Source organism: Paralichthys olivaceus, chromosome 2 (assembly GCF_024713975.1).
Source record: "Paralichthys olivaceus isolate ysfri-2021 chromosome 2, ASM2471397v2, whole genome shotgun sequence".
NCBI lineage: Eukaryota > Metazoa > Chordata > Actinopteri > Pleuronectiformes > Paralichthyidae > Paralichthys > Paralichthys olivaceus.
Genome location: NC_091094.1, coordinates 27,192,081 through 27,212,584, shown reverse-complemented (window position 1 = coordinate 27,212,584; position 20,504 = coordinate 27,192,081). Strand labels below are relative to the sequence as shown.

At 40.8% G+C, this 20,504-nt stretch overlaps 1 protein-coding gene across 6 annotated transcripts in view; it reads left to right on the top strand.

The window, feature by feature from the left end:
* The window catches only part of plxnb1b (plexin b1b), a 101,206-nt gene that overhangs the window by 535 nt on the left and 80,167 nt on the right, over nucleotides 1–20,504 (top strand). The window contains exon 1 of one of the 6 annotated variants that reach the window (XM_069513690.1): nucleotides 8,405–8,472. The exons of the other annotated variants lie outside the window; for them this stretch is intronic. The gene's annotated coding sequence lies outside the window, so the exon portion shown is untranslated. Of the gene's footprint in view, nucleotides 1–8,404; nucleotides 8,473–20,504 lie in introns of those variants that run through there. 6 annotated transcript variants of the gene reach the window in all.

Genomic DNA, 20,504 nt, shown 5'->3' with positions numbered 1-20,504 from the left:
CCTCACCCACTTCCACGCTGCTCTCACCCGGGCTTGTGTTTTATTAGAAAGTGTGGACGCGCAGGTTGATATTAGCCGCTTTAGCTTCTAACAGGTTAGCCCCACCGGTGGCTCAGCGCTGGGAGTTTGCTCACTTCTCCCCGAATCCATCCTCCGGGCGTCGTCGCTCCTGCGCTCTAATGAGTCTAATGACTATTTTCAATAATTGAATTGTGTTGAAATAAACAACACTTTTCATCAGTGGCGCAAACCAGCGAAGTCTCGGAAAGCACAGTGTTGCTTAACTCGCAGGAATAGTTCAGAAAGCAGATAACTCATGTCTGTGGTGCACCGCGTCACGGATTTATTTCTGTCTTCATTTCTTTACATTTTATCTCGAGAGCTAAATGTTTTCTACATGTTCTATTATTCGCTGCAACCCCCAGCACGGTTTGCTTTATGGGCCGATTGATATTCTGTGAGGAAAAGTCAGCCAGTTCTAAAAAAATGTGTCTTAAGTCTTTTAAAGTTGTTATTTCTGCATCGCCAGTGAAGCCCAACAACCCAGAAACATGTCGTGCATTTCATTGCAGTCTGTATTAGTACTTTTAAAAACCGTCATTGCTCCTCTTTCTAGAGGATGTTCTGCTCATGGAACATAACTGTGCAATATGAGTCAGAAACAGCAGCTGAGGACAGAAACTATGTGATGATGCTGTCTGCACATTCACAAAGTCTTGTTTATTCAGCTGCATCAACCCCATATAAAGAGAGTTGGTGTGAGCATCATCCTTAGGGAGTCACACTGACTGATAAGCATACTTTCTGAAGTTATAGGTCAAATGCTACTTTTATTAACTCAGTAACTTGTTAAATATTTGATTCGGCTGAGTGTGTGTGGAGATTTTGACCACACCTCACTGTGTTGTGCCTTCTTCACCCCCTGCCATCTGCTCCCATTGCCTCATAATATAATTGATGGCTTAGTATAAGCCAGGAAATGAGATTGAACATCCCCTCCTGATGATGATTGCTCATTTATTTGGATTCAATCACATGATTGTCTGCACTTCTTAATGGGACTCGTTTTTCAGGTTTTCACTTAATTATTTTAATTTTAACATTTAAAAAAACATGTAAGACCAACCAACACATTAGAAGCAGTGGGGAGTGAAGGCAAAGGTACTTTGGGAGCATTGTAACCTGGTTAAATTTGTGGTGTGTATACAGGGAAAACCTCAGCTACTAAACATAGATCAAGTGTGAAAAGTATAGATAAAGCTGCCCATTGCTTCCCCCGGTTAAAGTTGTGGTTCATGTCAGATTACTATAGTGAATGCAACTATGAAGAATGTTTAAATGGAGTTGCTGAGACTTATTGTTTTCATTGCCCCTGAAATGAATGACTGTTTGTTTATTAGCTGAATGGTAGCCAGCATGTTCTCGTACTTGTCTTGTGCCTGGGTAAAGTCAGACACCAGGACCCAGAGCTGTCTGGACTTGCAGATTGACCTTTGACACTGTGAATAAATGCCATCATTACGGTTTACTTCTTTGACCTTAAAAGGCTTGGCCTGCTGTGACACGAAAAGGAAAACAGAAACCTTTTCAGGTTAAGATATTTGTTGTTTCTGTCATTTCAGTTAAGATAACATGCAGACAAAGCATTTCAAGGGAAATTATCACTGACATGAATTTCAGGATCAGTTGTTTATTTTTTCTTCTTTTTTGTTGTATCAGTGAAGTAATTCAACTTAAGAGGAAAACTTAAAAGGTTGGAATGATTGAATTTCTAGAGATATTTCAACCTTACATTGAGCTGACTTCTTGCATAAACTAATTATGACACTAAACTAATAATCAGCAGACGTTTCATGGAGAGGACTTGTGACCACAGAGGTGTTAAAGTACTTCTCCAATAAACAAGACTCACCTCACAAATTCTGTTGTAGTCAAGGCGCCAAAGGTCAAAAGGTGAAGGAGTGGGTGCAGGCTGGCCTTGTTTAGTGTGTGTGTGGCAGCTGTGGAGGGACTGCAGGGGGCATGTGGTGTTAAAGTCTTCAATCATCACACAGCTCTCAGACAAACAAATGTCTTAAAAGCCAACTAATTCAACTCCTGTCATCCACCGAAGTGAGGATTTGAAATAAGGGATCACTCGTGATTTGTGTGGCTCAGCGTTGGCTGTGACATTTATGTTGTCAGTCTGTTAATGAACAGGTGGGGAGGCGTCAAGGACAGACTGAGGGTTTGATAAACTATGACGGTCTGGTTATGGCACTAGATCATCAACTCGGGAGTTGATAAAGTGTCTGAATGCTGTGCAGTCGGCTCAGACCAACGATTCAGGCTCTACCATATTGTGTTAGTGATGCCATGTGTGGCCAGAGTTGGCACTGTAGAGATCATGGGGTGGAGCCCTGGTATCCAGGTAACTGTCGGACCAATCACAGGCCAGTTTCAGCCGTCAGTCATGACGTCTCATATGGGTTTTTTCCCCATCTTTATTCAACAACATGGTGTTTCAGTTTTTGAGCAGAAATGACTGATCTCATGGTAAATGGTTTAATGGTTGTATTTATATAGAGCTTTTCGAGTCTTGATGACCACTCAAGCGCTTTGCAGTACAGTTTTCCATTCACCCATTCACACACACATTCATGCAGTGCATCTATTATCAGCACTTTTTTGTTCTATGAGGGGCAATTCAGGGTTCAGCATCTTGCCCAAGGTAGGAGGACGACCGCTCTACCGCTCAGCCACAGCCGCTCCATGTTCAGATTTTGTAATGCCCTCACTCAAATAGTCCCTTCGTTTGCTTAGATTTGCTCTGCTTGTGCTCCGACTGTGTGCTTTCACTCAGATATGTTGTTGCATAGAAAGATTGGTTGATGAATTTTGACGAACTTGTTGCAGAGCAGTAGAAAAATCTGAGAGCAGATAGCTGTCGTCATAACTGCAACCCAATGACACTGCAGTAACTTTGCAGTGATTGGCAGTCATTACTAATGTAAACCTGGTGGGGGTTGGGTGCTGCAAAATAGACATGCTTGTCAAATTCAGAAACTTATAAAAAAATGTATCTTAGCAAGCAGGTCTCCAGTATGCAGCAGTTGTCCATTGTAGAGTTGACAAACTGTGGAAACTTTCCTTTTTCGTTCTTCACTCCTCTACTTCTGGCATTTTTTGTGTGATTGCTACACTTTAACTGCCTTCAAGTGGAGACTGTTGGAAAGTGTGAAGCTTATCAGCGATTATGGAGATTTGCTGTTCTAATTGATGGGAAGCTTTTGTACCCCGCCTTTAAGTGCGTACATTTATAAGGGCTATTAATATATTTGCCTTCACACAGGGTTGGATGTCATTTGATTCTCTTTTCAACTGTACAACAACCTTTATCCCACAGTATATAACTTTTTCAAAGCACTTCATTGCTTTTGTGGGTTATGACAGACACAAAGGTGCAGTCATCTGACAGGAAGTTTGTTCTGTTGGACATTTTCTAGAGGACGATTGCCCCAAAAGGGATCAAAGAAGAAGTTGTTTGGAAGGCCAGGCTTGATATGTGAATGCTTGCCATGCCCGGCGGGGGTCTAGGTCTATTCCACTCCCATGGCCAGATTAAATACTCAATTTAATTATGTCACAAAGTATTAAGTCAGTAACCTCATCAAAGTGCTCTAGCTGTTTAATGGGGTTTTGTGAGCCAGCAGATGCACCAAGATTAGTGACAATGTACTGCTGGTGCAAACCCTGGGTGGAGGGATAATAGATGAGCACAGAAACTGATACCCCTCCTGCTACATACCACAAACATGCTTTGGGACACCTCTAGATAGCAGACATTAAATATAGCCTCATCTCAGACCCCTACAGTGAATCTTGCCTGTACACTGACAGTGTAACTGGAAAATGATTTGAAGATGTTGTAATACATCAAATTGGTAGTTTCATGCTCTTCTCTTGGCATAACATATTCTATGGCATGTCCCTGCACTGATTTTGCACATTTTCTTGGATAACAAGATCAGCAATAGCACTCCTCCAGGATTCCCAGATGATTTCATTAGACAGTGTAGCCAGTTCATTATTCAGATATGTAAATGGAGACCCAGATACATGCAGTGCTGTAGAATGTTAAATAGTTTGTGTTGAAATCCCTTTGAAGCTGCAAGTGAAGTACTCGTTAAGAGTGTGAATTATTAACTCATCGTGGTGCGCTGCTACGTACCTCCACCACACGCCATTCACTGTGTGTATGTGTGCTCTACAATTGTTCCCTCATGAATGAAGCTGGTGTGTTTGCCTAAGGTCAGTGTTGAAGCAAGAGTACACGTGATGCTGATGGTTTACCCGAGCACAGTCTGCCTCCTTAGCCTGGGCTGGACAGAGAAACACAAAAACGTTATTGACATAATGCTCGCATGGACCTCTACATCAACCTTTGAACCGATTAGTATGATTGAAAATTAGTCACTGCAACTTTATGGTTGAATATATTAACGAATTTAGGCAAAAGTGTACAGGACCTTCTTTATTCAAAGCAGTTCACTCTAAATTATGTACAAGAGTGTGGAAGCCGCTTCATTATGTGGGCATTTTGTGATATATGGTGGCATCTATTGCACTTATTTCTGTCCTGGGAGAGGGATCCCTCACATGTGACTCTCTGAGGTTTAAAAAGTATTTCCCTTTGTTAAATGGGTTGTTTTGGTAGTTTGTCCTTACTGTTGAGGGTTGAGGGCAAAGGATGTTGCACCTTGTTAGGCCTTATGAGACAAACTGTGATTTGTGAATGTGGGATATAGAATAAAATTTGATTGATATTGATAATGTGTGCCCCTACCCTGTGTCTGCATGTACCACCCTTTAGGCCCATGGTTATTGTTGTGTTTAGAGTCAGCTATCATAACAAACTAAAAAATTGAGATAATGAAGGCTGAGCCATAAACAGAAAAACAAACTGCCCTCAGGGAAACCTTTTGAAATGGTAATTTACAGTTTGGAAATGTACATCCAGAACCTGCAGCTCCTCTCACTCCGCCCTTATCTTAGCACAATCTGTTCTGTGTTTTGTTCTTTACATTCTGCGTTTATACTGTTTTTCTTTCTCGCTTAGATCTAACTTAACTTCACCCTCCTTATATCACGCTCTATCGAAAAACTAAAGCAATTTCCTACTTCCCTTCCTCTCCATAATTCAACACTTCTAATTGAACACTGTCTGCAGCTCTCATTTCTCAGTGTTCCCTTGCACCTGCATTCATGCATACCTGTGCTCCCGTATCATTTCCCATCTTTCTGTGGGGCTAGGCAGCTATTTGTAGAGGGCCCTCAGAGAAAGAGGCCAGCTAGCGAGATAGGGTGACATGGATGAGAAGGGCTTTGTCAATTGCACTCGCAGTGAGAAGATGAGAACTCCACCTGGGGTGGTTGAGGGTGGAGGAAGTGCTGAACACACACAAACATGCACACACCATTGTTCCTCTATCCTTATGAGGTACTTCACTGGTAGGCATCAATTTCTCAACCCCTAATCTGAACCATAATCATCTCTATACTGTCAGTACTGTGATGTAAATTTGATCCGAATGATAAACCCAGATCGATGATATTATAGGGGCTTATTTTTTTTTCTTCACCAGTTATTTGATTTGTCTTACAGTCACAGAAAATATGAACGAGAACACTAAAAGGACATGTAGTTAGTCAGATTTAAAATTCACTTCTATATGTGATCATTTTTTCTATGAACAGCTAAACCATTGAGATTCAATACTCAATCTTATCACTGTCATTTCACTGTTTCCGCTGTGTAAAACTCAGATGAACAACAGGTCCAGACTTGTTTGCCTCGTGTTGCTGAGTGTCTGAGCATAAGTCAAGAACAGATAGACAAGACAAATCGAAAGCTCTGAACACAAAAAGGTGAATTGCAGCATTTAAGCATAAACTTTCTGTTGCTGTGATTGGCACATGATATCTAATAGTGGATCGCAGGAAGAAATAGTTTTTACCCCCAAACTTAATGGTCCTAATCAAGGGCCTGCCTTTACTTCTGACCTACATTATAACAATATACTCAACATACCCTAACTGAAAGGACATTTAATTAAAGAGTTGAAAGGTGCTGGACCTGAAAAAAACAGAAAAGATATCAGAAAGTTAAAAAGAGAAAAGCTGAAAATTACACTGTCAAGCAGTAAAACTCTTCTAGAGACTTGAAAAGACTTAGTCATGTTAAGGCTTTTCTGTGGTTTTTGGTGGAAGGTCTATATCAGAAGACCTGTCCAGGAGTGGACTACTTGTGTCACTGCAACACAGTAATAGTCTGTGCTGATCAACAGCCAGGACCAACTGAAGGGTACGTGTTCACACTCACATTCCACACATACATGAGAGAAAACATGATGGGGATCTCCTGACGGCAGAAAGATCAGCTCCTCTCTTGGTTGTATTCACCTGAAAAACAAGAAAAAATATAATAAAAACTGCTTATCAAGAACAAGACCATGGTTGGTAAATTTACTACAGCACACCCAACAAGAGTCTGGTTTGAGCCTGTATATCTTTATTTTAAATTTAAAGATAGTAACCTAAGCAGTCCATTAAGATTTTACAATCTTGCATCATTTCATGTGAGCTTCTAAACATTCACAGGAGTTGTTTTCTTCAAGAACAGGATTCCTTCAGTATTTATGTTTTAGGAGGTCTTTACCGGGAGCTGAATTATCAGCAGTGATCCTCCTCCTTAAAAACAGACCTGAAAATTGAATCCAGTAAAAACCTTGAATCAAGTAGATTCACATTAAAAGTCTGTATTTCGCTGACACTTTTCAGTGGATGCAGGACTTCTGGAGGATGCATGTGAGTGGTCACTTAATTTGCTTCAAAAGCTGTGTTTAAGCTAGCTGGAGTTTTTGTGGGGTGGGGCTACACTGGCAGTGTTTGTCATTCAGCCATTTTCCAGTGTGGTCCTGTGCAATGCTGTCAGTTGGTCTCCAACATAGGACCTTAACAACATGTAGCTACTGTCACGGCTTCTACCTATGTTTCCACTGTTCCTCTTGCTTTGATGATGAGTTCCTGGAACTCAGACACTGCTCAGGGGGCGATGCTCAGCGCAAGGTACATTCTGCGGCTGCTGGCAGTCCTGTCGTCTCACGCATCAAGGAAGATATAACATATATAACAAACACAAGAGAAGAGAGGTTGACTGATGTGGTTTTTCAGGAATGATACAGATTAGTTTACATTGAGGAGATTCAGAACTGATATTTAGAACCAATGTGTATGTACTAATAATGAAAATGCGGAAGTCAGAATTTACAATAATGCAAACTCCGACACAAAACTACTGCTTCATAAGGTGTAGCGTCTCTAGATTTCTATTCGTTTGTAGCGATAAAGGTGGGCTAAAACAACAATACACACTACAACTTCCAAAATAGAAACTGCACATCACAACCATCATAACATTGAACCAATCAATTAGTGCTGTGGGTGAGTTGTTGCTCGAGACTTGAGTCTTGGATCCGTTAATCAGTCGACCCCTCCAAAGGTCCAGTGTGTAAGCTTTAAGGTGAAAGGGGTCTATTGGCAGAAATTTCATATAAATGAATCCTAGCAATGTTCTCACTAGTGTGTTTCATTTAAATTGTACAAATTGTTGTTTCTTTACCCTAGAATTGACCATTTATATTTAAATACTTTATATTTACACCGGAAGGGGGTCCTCTCTATGGAGGCTGCCATGTTTTTTACAGTCATCCAGACTGGACAAACTAAACACCTTTTTGAGTTTTCATAAAAATTGAAGGCTACCACACTTTTTTTTTATATTTGGGAGGGTGAGGTGAGGGGCGTTCAGCTGCAACATGCAAATTCACCACCAAATTCTACAAACTGAACCATTAAGAGAGATCATCAACTGTAACATTGCATAAGAATCATCGAAAGAGAGAACTCTTGGCTTCCGGGACTTCATTAGTATTTGGGCAGAGAAGGCCAATCAGGGCTGCAGAAAATTAAACATTTCTCAGGTTCTGGCTAAAAGGGGATACACCACATAATGTGACAAGATTATAGAAAATGAATGATTACAGTGTGTGTGCACAGAATATTTCACACTATTTTGAACCAGCCCAAGCTGATGTGGTTTCCTGCTGACTCTTTTGCTTAGTCTCTGAAGCTTTGAAAGAGACGGTCTGTAGGTCTTGAACCCCCCTTTTGCTGGTCTCTGCAGAGAGGAAAAAGAGGGAAAGTGGCCCTGCCTCCTTTGTCTCTTTTGTTGAAGAGGAGGCTGTAAAGACCAGCCAACCAGAGAGGGGTGTTGTGAGGAAAAAGTGGAGGTTCGAGACGTGAAGGCGTACCTTGGCGGGGGAAGGGGCGAGGACAGGGAGAGGTGGGGAGAGTGTCTCCTCCAATGTGTCAGTTGGAAAACAGCTGGTGTTGACTGCAGACTCCTCTTCTGTCTCCTCAGAGGAAGGACAGGTGAGTGGGTTTGGCGAAGGAGGGAGTGTCCACCATCTGGAAAATATCCCTGAGCATGCAGGCTACGGCTTACAAACATTTCCTTTGAAAACAAACTTTGTGAAGTAAGCCTGAAAGGCAAACAGTTGTGTTAGTTTTGCAACTTGAAGATTTTTTGGACATTTTTGTTTGCAATGCATAGCTGCAGGCAGACAGGTGGCCATTCATCCTGGCTCACAATCTGAAATGAATGGGTTTACAAGCACACTTGAAATGGAATATCATTTGCATGACGTCAGGCAGCTAGCTTATGGATTTTGACTTAAGAGGCAACATACAAGAAGCATCTGTTATGGTGACACTAACCAGGCTTTTTTTCCTCACTTCATGTGCATGTGTACGGCTTTCTGTGGCACGCTGACAAGCGTGAAAAGCAGCCCTCTGAAATGCCGACAGCACGCTGTTGCTAAGTGGCAACAATGAAAGCTCTTGGAGAACAGTGAGCTCTCAGTCTCCCCAGAAACGCCCTTTTTCTCAGGACAGCTCTCCCTAAATCGACTCACCCCTCCCCTTAACTCCCCTTTAACACCCTAGGTTGTGGGACCCTCTGTCCTGGGAAAAAGGGAAAGGGGGTGGGTTGCTATGGAAAACTAAAGACGAATGTTGGATAGGCATGTTAAAAGTTCAGGACCTTGTCCAGCTGCTGGTGGACTCCACAAGTTCAGAACAATGTTCCCTGGAAACTACCTTACCTCGCTGTGGGTGTGCAAGCCGAAGATCACTGTTCCTACCTGAAAACAAGACGTGCCCTTTACGACAGTCTCATAAGCTTTAGTCATAAATTTTTCGAAGCCCACAAAACTGTGTGACTTTAAATGTAAAGCAATAATGACTAAATTTGCTGTAAAAAGTCAGAATCATCAATTAATAGCATTTAGCCCTGCATTCATCCAAAGAGGTTATTTACATCCATCTCTGTGTTTGTAGGAGACAGCTTTAAACTGATCAGCACCTACCTTGATGGAAGGGATGGTCAAATGATTCATTCAGTCCTTCTAGGTCCAGAGATTTTTTTATAACATTCCTGAGTATTGTCAGATATTTTCAGAGTTGAGGTAATGGTTGGATATTGATGCAAAACATCAGACATGCAGGTGCAGATAATCTGATTTAGTTTGTATTATTAATGTGAGAGCTTGACAGATAGATTTATGATTGTATGGCCTTGGTGGAGATTCATGCCGTACTAGTTTGGCATTGCAGATGAGTTTCTGGGAGCCCAAAGAAGTCCAATGTAGAATTTGGTGTGATTTGGGTACACAGCACTTTCAATCAATATACTGTGACAAAAGCCCCTTGACTTTGATTTAAAGGGATAGTTTACCCCAAAATGAAAATTCACTCATTGTCTACTCACCGCTATCACGATATGCTCTCATCCACGTGTGAATGCGATTCCAGAGGAGGATAACAGCGGACATTAAGGCTAAAAACATGATGACGTCATTTTGAGTTATTATAATTATTGAATTTTAATTCTTGGGTGAATTATACCTTTAACATTTCTAAACTTGAGTATCCAGTTTTAAGTTTGAAATGGACATATGCATATTCACACCCAGAGAACAATAACAAGTAAATAAGTTGATAAAAGACAAACAGAATAATCAAAATCATCACAAGTTGTAGTTATTATCGCTGTTATCACGTTGGCTGTAAGCACTCTAACCCTATGTTTTCCATTCAATGTTGAGTATCAATTGCTGTATCACTTACAGACAGCAGTCATTTTACTTTACCAGAGCAGCATTTTTACAAGCTGCCCATAATGTGTCTTATTACCATGACACTTCCTGTGTGTTCACGTTCCAACAGGGGTCACAGGGCTCCTGTTATCCTTCATTGACACAAAACTCCCTGAACAGAGTTCCTTTTTCTCCCCAATGAAGCATTTAACACCACTGAGCTCAACTGAGACTCATGTCTGTGACATTTACAATACTATCCTACTACTACATTTGTGTTCAAAAACAATGTTTTGAGCCTGACGTATCAGCAAAGGCTTCGTGGCTTCCTCAAGTTGTTGTGAGTGTCTACGTCATCATTTCCATACCTCAGTTTCTGTGTCTCCAGACTAAAACGCAGCCCCAGTTACAAACTAAACTAAAACTACAGCTTTTCTAAACTAGTCTGTTTTAGTGGCTTTAAAACTCAGGAGTTGTGAAAATCACAGGTGAATCTATAGCAGAGTTGATGCATTTTCAAACAAAAACATAGAAGTGTGGTTGTAACCTGTGACTGCAATGTGTTTGTGTCTACATATGTGAATATGACCTCCCCATGAGTCCACACCTTTATAATTCACCATTATAGTATACTCAGTATGGACATAACTAACATAATTATGCTACACAGTTAGTGAACATAACAGAAAAAGGATTTAAAGAACCAACAAGTGCCACTTGCTGGTGAGCTGAGCAGCAGTATATGACCTGCGCTATTCCCCTTGGATTTGCTCAGCTTTTGTTTAAACACATCTTAAGCTGATCTGAAATTTTGGTTCCATGCCTCATTTGGTGAACTGTAATCCTGGTAAATAAAACTAGAACCACGTTTTGTGATAATATTGAGAATATTTGTGCTGTGCTTCTTCACTCAGAGAGCCCTGGGCTCGTGTCGGTGTGGAGTTGCAATGTAATCGCTCAGCTTACAACACACTAGACTTCTGTGTAGCAATGAGCCTCGAGGTAGCTTTCATTAATAACACTCTCCTCATTGTTATTAATGGAGAGCTTACAGGCTTTTTTTCACTAGGAATAATCTTTTCCACCCGCTCCCCCTCAGTTGCTTTAATCTGGCTGCAAATGAACCAGGCCTCTGTTTCTACGGTTATGGGGCACCAGAGGGGGGTTGGGAGTTTTGTGAGTGTGTTAAATGTCTTGTGCACCCCACCTTCCAAGTGCATGTAACTAAACAGCAGTTCACTATTGAAATTTGTTGTTTTTCCATGCCAATTATGCAAAATCAAGTTTTTTTTATGTACGCCAAACTGCAGTAAACGCTAATCCCGCTGCTTCACTCTGTAAAAAAGTGATAAATTAATAGTCAGATCACACAAAGAACAATAATTGTCACTATTCTAATGTTTACCAAACAGACTGCCTCAGTAAGCTCCTCCACTGTGTGTTGTTTGGTTTCACTGTGGGAACCAGTTAGCATATTAGCATAGAATAACATAGCCTGGGGTAACAAGCATATTAGTAAGCCATTTGTCTCTGAAGTTTCATTCATACTTTTTTACTGTTGAAATTGGAGATGTTCCTGGTGAGTTAGTGCCCTCGATTCAACAGAAATTAAAAAAACTACTTAAGTCGATTAGTCTAAAAGTAAAGAAACACTTAATTTAATAAGGATCACAGCATCAGGGATGTGTCATATTTTATTATATCAACCAATATGGTAATTTGTTTGGTGAGCATGGCTAATATTAGCAGTACAAGCAGGTTATCGACCACCATGCCTTTGCTGCAAGTGGTTATGCATTTCTCTGGTCCAGTACTTCAATGCCACAACCTTCATAGATTTTTGTGGTCCAGATCAAAATATAGACAAGCCATGCTGGTTTTACATGTTATCTGTCCCACCTTGCTGGTTTGCAGCATTCAGGCGTTAGCATGGGTTGCTCTATGCAGCCCCGCCCAGTGGTGAGTAAATGTGCAACATCCACTCTCCACTATGCCGATGTAAGAGCAGGTGAAGTGTTTGAGTTTACAAAACACACAAGTGTCCGCAAGTAACACTGAGACATTCAATTCTAGCCAGTATGATTTTCACAGTTGTGGTAAACATTTCCATGGAGATAGCAAGGTCCACCAATCAGGATGATAATTGGTAGAATAGTACTTCTTGACTTTGTGATTAAAACACGTTTTTCTCAAACCACACTATTTTAGTTAATCCAAGGACATAGAAGAAGATTCAACTAGTATAGTACTAATAAATAACTAATGATAAGAAATTAAGAATAAAAATGAATTTATAATGCAGTTTGAATGTATGTATCTGCATTTCCTGTGCAGTGAAGACATCTGAAAATATTGGAGTGTTTAGTGACGCGTTCAATTAAACAGCATAAGACATTTAACTGTGTCCGCAGGCCAACGCCGGCAGAGGAAACCAAACACATGTTGCTGCTGCAATAAAATAAAAAAACATCATTATCATATTATTGGCTGAAGTAAACAACAATTGCACTCCAAAAATCTCCTCGTTTTCCACTCATTTGTTTGTCCTTGTGCAGACAAAGAGCAAGGCTGTTAAGTGTGTTACTCAGCAGGAGGGATGATCAGTGATGGGAGCTGTAAAAAGTTTTACAGCTCTGTAACAACTCCTCTTGTTTTGACATTGATGCTGTGTTTTACAGAAACAGATTAGACATTGTTTCCACTGGAGGAGTTTAGACTCTTTGTTAATTATCATGTGCCTTAACTTTCCCTTATTTTGAGAATGAGCTCATGTTACAGTCATTGGCACATTGTCTGCTATTGTTTTCTTGGTGTTCTAAAGGTCTCTTGTGTTAGGTCACAGGGTTGGATAGAGTTAAGTCTCTAGCACTGATATGAGCAATATTGTGTGTGTGTGTGTGTGTGTGTGTGTGTGTGTGTGTGTGTGTGTGTGTGTGTGTGTGTGTGTGTGTGTGTGTGTGTGTGTGTGTGTGTGTGTGTGTGTGTGTGTGTGTGTGTGTGACCTTTATTCAACATACTGATACACTGGGACTGTAATGCATCCCCACACAGAAGTTACTAATTATTTAAACAAGACAGTAACTGGTTGAAGTGAAAACATGCAGGAAGCTTGAATTCCGTCTTCATCAAACTAATCTCAGGGTTTTATTCCCTTCTTCCTGCATGGTGTCCAAAAGTCTGTGAGTACACTTCAACCCCACTGTGTATATTATATATTAATTTGGGAACTCTAGTCATACCAATCAGCACTACAAATGTTTATTTTGAAATGGGGCTGCATGATATTAGGAAAACATGCGATAATGTTGAATATCGAAGTGACGATATGACTTGCGATAAATCAACATAAAGAGTCCCTGGCAATCGACACAGAGACCATGGGCAGCTGCATAGTCTGGAGAAGGCACACAGCCGTGTATGTGAGAAGAGCGAGCGGGACAGCTGATAATTGCACGTGCTGCTCTGAATAAAGATTAATTCATTCAACTCATTAAGAAACGTATCGATCATTATGTGATGATCATTGTTGGCATTGCGGTGTCATTTCAAACAAATCAACATTTACACTGTAGCGATTCAGAGTTGTCAGCTGAGTCTGAGAGAGAGACAGAGACGCAGACAGAGACGCAGACAGAGACGCAGGCACACACTGAGAGCAGCGGAGTCAGTTTGTGTGTGTTACTTTCCCCTCAGGTTCTGGGACTATCATAAATAAGCCACAAAATTCATTTATATAATCAACCAAATTTGACCCCAGACAAACGTGATCACTAGAAGTTTTTAAAGAGTTTTTTTTTTTTTTTTTTTTTTCTCCCCCCCCTATCTTTAATCAAGAGCATGGTCTTTCAGTTCAAGCGCATGACTTGTTGAATTTATGTTCAGAATGTGTATTACTTCTCATCAAAACCCTGCCCTTGCACTAAAATAGCTTCTGTTTGCACTTAAATTTGCTCTGCTTCTGCTCAAACTGTGTGCTTGCACTCAGATATATTGTTGCTCGCACGGGTTTCCTGCCCTCCAGCTTCAGCCCTTCTCCGCAGTAAGTTTCCACAGTACAATTTTGTCAGAGGAGGCAGAGTGAGATTTGATGAAGGCGCCTCGCAGTTCTCTTTTTTTCTCTTCTTCTCTTGATCCATCAATGATTCATTGATGGAAAAACCTGACAATGATCTGAATATCTTAAATGTATTATCTATGGCAGCAGGGCTACATCTGATTGGCCAATTATATTGACATGCAAAGTGTGAATGCATGGCGCATGGAACACCATTCATCGTAGTTTAGGCCGTCTTTTTGGATACTTATATCACTCATGTTGATATCGGGTTGATGATATATTTTCGATATATCGTGCAGCCCTATTTTGAAATATAATACCATAACTCTAAATGTATAGAAATTCAAGCTGAGTGTCCTGAAAATCCAAAAGCCCCCTCTGGCTGCTCTGTCTGTAGTCTATACCATTTTTAGGACATTACTAGACCACACTGACCCTGCCCCCCCAGGCCCTTATTGATCATGCATATTCATTCTGTTGCCTATTGATCATGAACGACCATGATCCATTTCCCTGCATAGTAGAAGGCAATCAAAAGGCAACAGCTTCAATGAAATCTTCTACTCATTTGTGGAGCAGCCTTTTACAGAGACAATCTGTTATAAATTTGATTTGCAAATGTTGGCCTATCAAATCTTTTCATGGAATTTGATGTAGAATGCAAAGTTTCGTGGCTTTTTTCAAAAATCTTTTTTATTTAGCTGTATTACTCAAAGCAAACCATATTTTCAAGCGAACAGTTCCTCAACAGATTTTATTTGACTATATGAGCAGTCAAGACAGGGAACCATAATCTTACAAAAAGTGGCCCCTGTTGGCGTTTTTGCATCAAGTGGAAAATTCTCAAAGACTCTTTTTACATTACACTTTGTGTTGAGTTAAAATTAGCAATCATGTGGTTTTGAAATTTCCAATTGGATGATATTTTCTAACCCTGAGGGACTTGGACGAGACACAAAAAACGTATTTTCTCTAATTGGCAGAGTTACTGAAATAGGAAAACCCAAAATGTAGTAATCAGTAGTTACTTAATGCACCAAGGCACTGTAGTTTTGGTGGGGTCTATTTTTAGCAGCATATCAACACACATTCCTGAGTATGGTATTAAACAGAGATTAAGATTTCCTTTATTCATCCCACATCAATCGTGCACACACGATCATGCTACATGCAATTGGGAAATTCATCCTCTGCTTTTAACCCATCTGTAGGTGGACACAGCACACGAAACACTACACACGCAAGGGCAGTGACTACACGGAGCAGTGGGCAGCTATATTGGAAAGCGCCTGGGGATTGAGTGAAAACCCCCAGTGTCCTTTTCACATTTGACAAAACAAATAGACATTCGTTCTTTACCTTGTGAACAGCAGTTGATGAAACAGGCTCCTCTTCAGGTCCATGTAGTAGCTGTTCTGGGGCTTTTGATCATATCACATGATTTTCAGTCACAAAATGAGATGAAGAAATAAGTTGATGATGCTACTGTGCTGAATGAATATGGTGGAAACAGAATGGACAGGATTTGATCTTCTCCACATAATTTGAAGGAAATGGAAATTAAACAACCATATGCCTCAGCGTGGATTAGCTGTTGGCCGAGCTCTGTGTTTCTAAATCTCACAGATTAACATGTGAGTCATCTATGGAGAGACTATAGTATAGTATAGTTTCAGGTTAAAACACATTTTAAAATTTGAGCCAGTACAATTTTTCCTTGATTTACAAATAAGATGTGTTTTATACAATAAAAGTCTCTTAGAGTGTTTGTCAATGAAAATGAGACAACTGGACTAAATAAAAAGGGTTTGGCGCGGTGGCATTGGGTGACATCTTAATTGATTTTCCCTGGGCAACCGCCGCTGCACATCTGATTAAATTTTGAGCGCACCTGAAAAGCAAAGAACAACTTCACATCTAACCTGTGTGCCACTCTGCGTGGCAGTCAGAGAGTTTCTGCAACAGAGCGTCTGTTGCTGCAGGTGAAGATTAGTCTGGCTACTGCTCTGTGAGCTCCACAGATGTGTGAAAGTCCCCGGCAGGTGTGGCTGGGACACACCAGGCTGTTGAGCCCGAGGAGAGGAAAAAGCCATGAGGCGGTAAAATCATACCCCGAGGGAGTGTGACCCTGTCCACTGATGCCTCCCTCAAACAGCAGATAGGCTGCCATTCAGCCCACATTTTATCATTCAAAAGGAAACTGGTGCTGCAGGTCAATCCCTTGTCATCAGAGTTCAGAGATTGTAATGTGCAACAAAAGTTGTAATAACCTATAATTACACAAAATTGAATCACATATGTAGATAATTTAGCTACTTTTTTCCGCTTTCAGTGTCTCGGTCTCTCCTGCTGTCTCTTTGAAATCATTTGGAAAGTTGATCAAATGACATTTAAACCTCTTTGACATTAAAATAATCCCAATTATAATAGTAACGCCTGTTCATTGAACCTCATGTTGCCCTGTGGAAGCGGGGGAGGGCTCCGTTCAGAAGATGTGCATTGACCCATTCAGTTCAGTCACCAATGTGAGATTAACCTGTGTCACTGTCAGTCTGAAAGGACTCAGTGTTACGAAAGCAGTTTTCAGACATGAACTCTGGAAAGAGTACGGACACTTTCTGTAGTTTATGTGTTTATGTTTACAGCACATCAACACCGGTGTCCCTCTATAATCTCATTATCTTTCCAAGTTGACATCTTTGTCTTCATCTTCTACATGTTGCCGGTTCAAAACTTCATCACCGTTCCCACTTGCTCTCTGTGAAACGTTCGGACAATATCCAGCTGTATTCTAAGGTGGACTCACTCGGACATTATCCAGAGTTTTTATAAAGGGGCTAGAGGGAAAAACTCGAAAGAATGTCGGCACCAATTTACTCAAGCAATTGTGTTCACATACAGCTCCTGTGGACAGTTTCAGGAGATTATCCGGAGTGCAGTGCCTGTCTGAAAGCAGCTTAGTTTACATCTAAATTACATTATCAGCCCATTTCTGTGGATGGCAGCATTAGTTGGTCCACTGTCTGCAGCAAGAGTGAAATGTTTTCAACTATTGGAAAGAGTGACAGGAAACATGAAGGCAACACAATTGTGTGGGCGAGTGGACATGATTCAGACCGTATATATATATATATATATATTATATGCTTATATTCATGGCCTGTTTTCACAGAATGCTCAAAATAATATATAATCGAGGCATTTTATTCAGCATTAATTTGTATTTGGGGAAATTTGCATATGGATATCTAAGATGCTAAACACATTTGAGGCTTCTAATCTTTTAAGAAATGTCTTTGTCACATGGTTAAAAACCTCACTGAGGAGGAAAGCGTTGGTAATTAAAGTTGGCAGATGAGAGCAGCTGATGACCCCACCGAGTGTTTACCCCACTGACTTAAAAAAAATCAATTGGCCCACAAGCTATATGTGCCATGTGTTGTTGTCAGATTACGAAGATGTGTTTACCCTGTTTTCATTCCATTAGAAATCAGTCCAATTCAGTGTAAGAGCACAATCAGACTTAAAGACTGAGTGCATGTTTATCCTATAACTCATTAAGGATTAGAGAGTCTCTTATTACTTCAACATCAAGTCGGAAGATTAAACCTTGTTCTTACACTGCAGTAGAAAACCTCCAAGGCAGTTGTCAGCTTTCTTGATTCAGTAACACATTTACCTCTGGCTCTTAGGAATTCAACCACAACATCTGCCATGTTTATGATGGCATTTGTTGGTCAAACCGTAGTTCACTGTGAAGTGGAATGACCAGCTGTGGATAAGGAATAAAGCAGGATGGCATCAGTGCCAGTGAGCCTGAGAGGGCAGGGCAGAAGTTGTATTTAGAGCCTGTATATATTTTCCAAAGGGACAGAGGGGAAAATAAGCAGAAATCTCTGGTATTTAATTACAGAGTGGCCGTGACCAAAGGCACACTGTCAATAGTAGTTTCAAGACCAACAGCTTAACAACCTCAGGAATGGTGGCACTGTTGGTTTGGGTGATGCTGCCTCATTTCCTTCTGTGAGGAACCACTTTTTTTGATGTGTCTTTGACCAGCTCCACAGAATTGACAAAATTAAGAGGCCAAAAAAAAAAAGGAATAACATTATGGTGGCATCACGTGTACCAACATACGCTGCCATTGCCAAGTCAAGGGTGAATGCTCACACTAATTTTAGGATTTTATAATGACTGGAAATGGCCCTGTTTGAAGTCTGTTTTCTCACGAGAATCTGTTTTGTGACCGTTTTAGTTGCGTTGAAGGAAATATCTCTTGTTTTATAGAAATTCTGCCTTCCTGCCTCCACTGTGCTGTGGCAGTGGAATTTGTCTTTCTCAGGTTAATCTGACCTAATTTGAGTTGAGTCGGGTCCCTTTTGGCATTGTCAGAGGGTCCGTATGCATTTGTGGGAGTGGGCAGTTTCAGAGGATGCCTGGGTGTGATGTCCCTCCCCATAGAGTTTGTTAAGGAAGGGGGGCTGTCTGACTGCCCTCTTTGGCTAGTGACTCACAGGTTTTGGCACGGGTGAGCGAACATTTTATGTTACTAGTTGAGTCTCTGTAAAAACAATGAGAGGCCTGACTTAAACTGGCAGTCTCTCTTAACGACCAGAAAGGGATCCATGAAGGCCTAACTATATCCGGATTCAGCGCACCCCCTTCATGCCAGGGAGTGCTTCTGTGTGAGTGCTCTTAAATAAGGCTTCTTCATTTTGCCTCGCCTTGAAAAAAGCTGTTGGCTGAGGGACACAGCTTCTCTGATTCTTGTCTCCAAAAATGGAACATTTCCACTAAATCCCAAAGTAAAAGTGCTGTCTGCTCTCTGATTACTCATCTGCAGCCTTTTTTGTTTGCTCAACATGATAAATCACTGTGTCATACAGGTCAGCTTAAATCCTCGAACAAGGAGTCACTGAAGGGAAAACAGATTAGAGCAAAGAGTGCAATCTTCCTGTTCCTGTCACATCAATCCTTTCAGCCCATATTGGAAACTCGACCAATCAGCGATCTTGTGTCTGGCCCCCTGCCCATTCAGACCAGTTTCCACGTGTCCTGAAACTGGTTGGGCCAATCATAACTATTTATTTGAGAGGGGGCGGGTTTGATACAGTGACTGTCAGCGGAGCGCTGATAAATCATAAATCATCACGACTGTTGAATCTGCTTCTGTCATTCTCTGATTGGTTGTATTTCTGCAACTGTAGATAACGCCCATTGGAATTCATAATACAAGGAATCAAGAGGTTGCAAAGCCATCTACAAACTTGAAGTGGTCAGGTGACGCCAGGCTTCTATCAACCCTGACCAGATACCACCAGATTTCTCTGCACTAACAGCCTCACGGTTGTCACCCTCGCAGTCTTTGTCAATGATCAATAGAACCAATATATGAGGTTTTGCGTCTGAGCTAGCTTCTGACCTGAGGGAAGCTTCACAAAAAACAAGACCCAACACATCCTGGCCCCAGGGCAGAGGAGCTGCTGGAGCAGTTGGTAGAGGGTTATAGAGCGTAAAACTAATCTGTTTTTTTCCAACCTTGTGCTTGATTGCAGAAACTCCTGGTTTGACCGAGTTTCACCCAAGTTCAGGCAGAATTCATTGATAATGGATTCATTCATTCATGGAGTCATTTTGCTCCCCTGTGTGAAGGAAATCATACATCCTTTTTCTGCTTAAGGACACTTGGAGCCCAAGAGAAGCATAAAATTAGAAATGAGAATATAAGCTTGTGAAACCTGATAATGCTCCAGGAATTCATTCAATGTTTTATACAGAGTTTAGTCCAGCAGCTTGGTTTGTGTTTGAGTCCGTTGATATACAGAATTCAGTTTAATTGTATTCAACATATGGTTAATTAAATGTCGTCCAGATCATGTCTGATAACAATTTAATTTGAATACAGAAAAGTAAAATATTTAACCCAAACTCTTTTTGGTTTATTGGGCTATAAACCAGACAATTTGTATTTCTTTAATACTTTGAAACATTGATCATTGAGCTGTGAACCTTGTGACCTGTCTGAGAGGTAATCTGTTTTAACATAAATGTGGAAGTTGAGGGTAAAATTATGCTTTTTGCAACTGTATCATCACCAGATCAACAAATCTCAAATAAACTGCCAATGATCCACGTTCATGTTGTCATTTCCATATAGTTTCATGTCAAATTGTTATGCCATTAGTAAATGCTAAATATATTGGTAAGCTGTAAGTTTGTCACATGTACAGAGGCACTATGAACATAGCTGG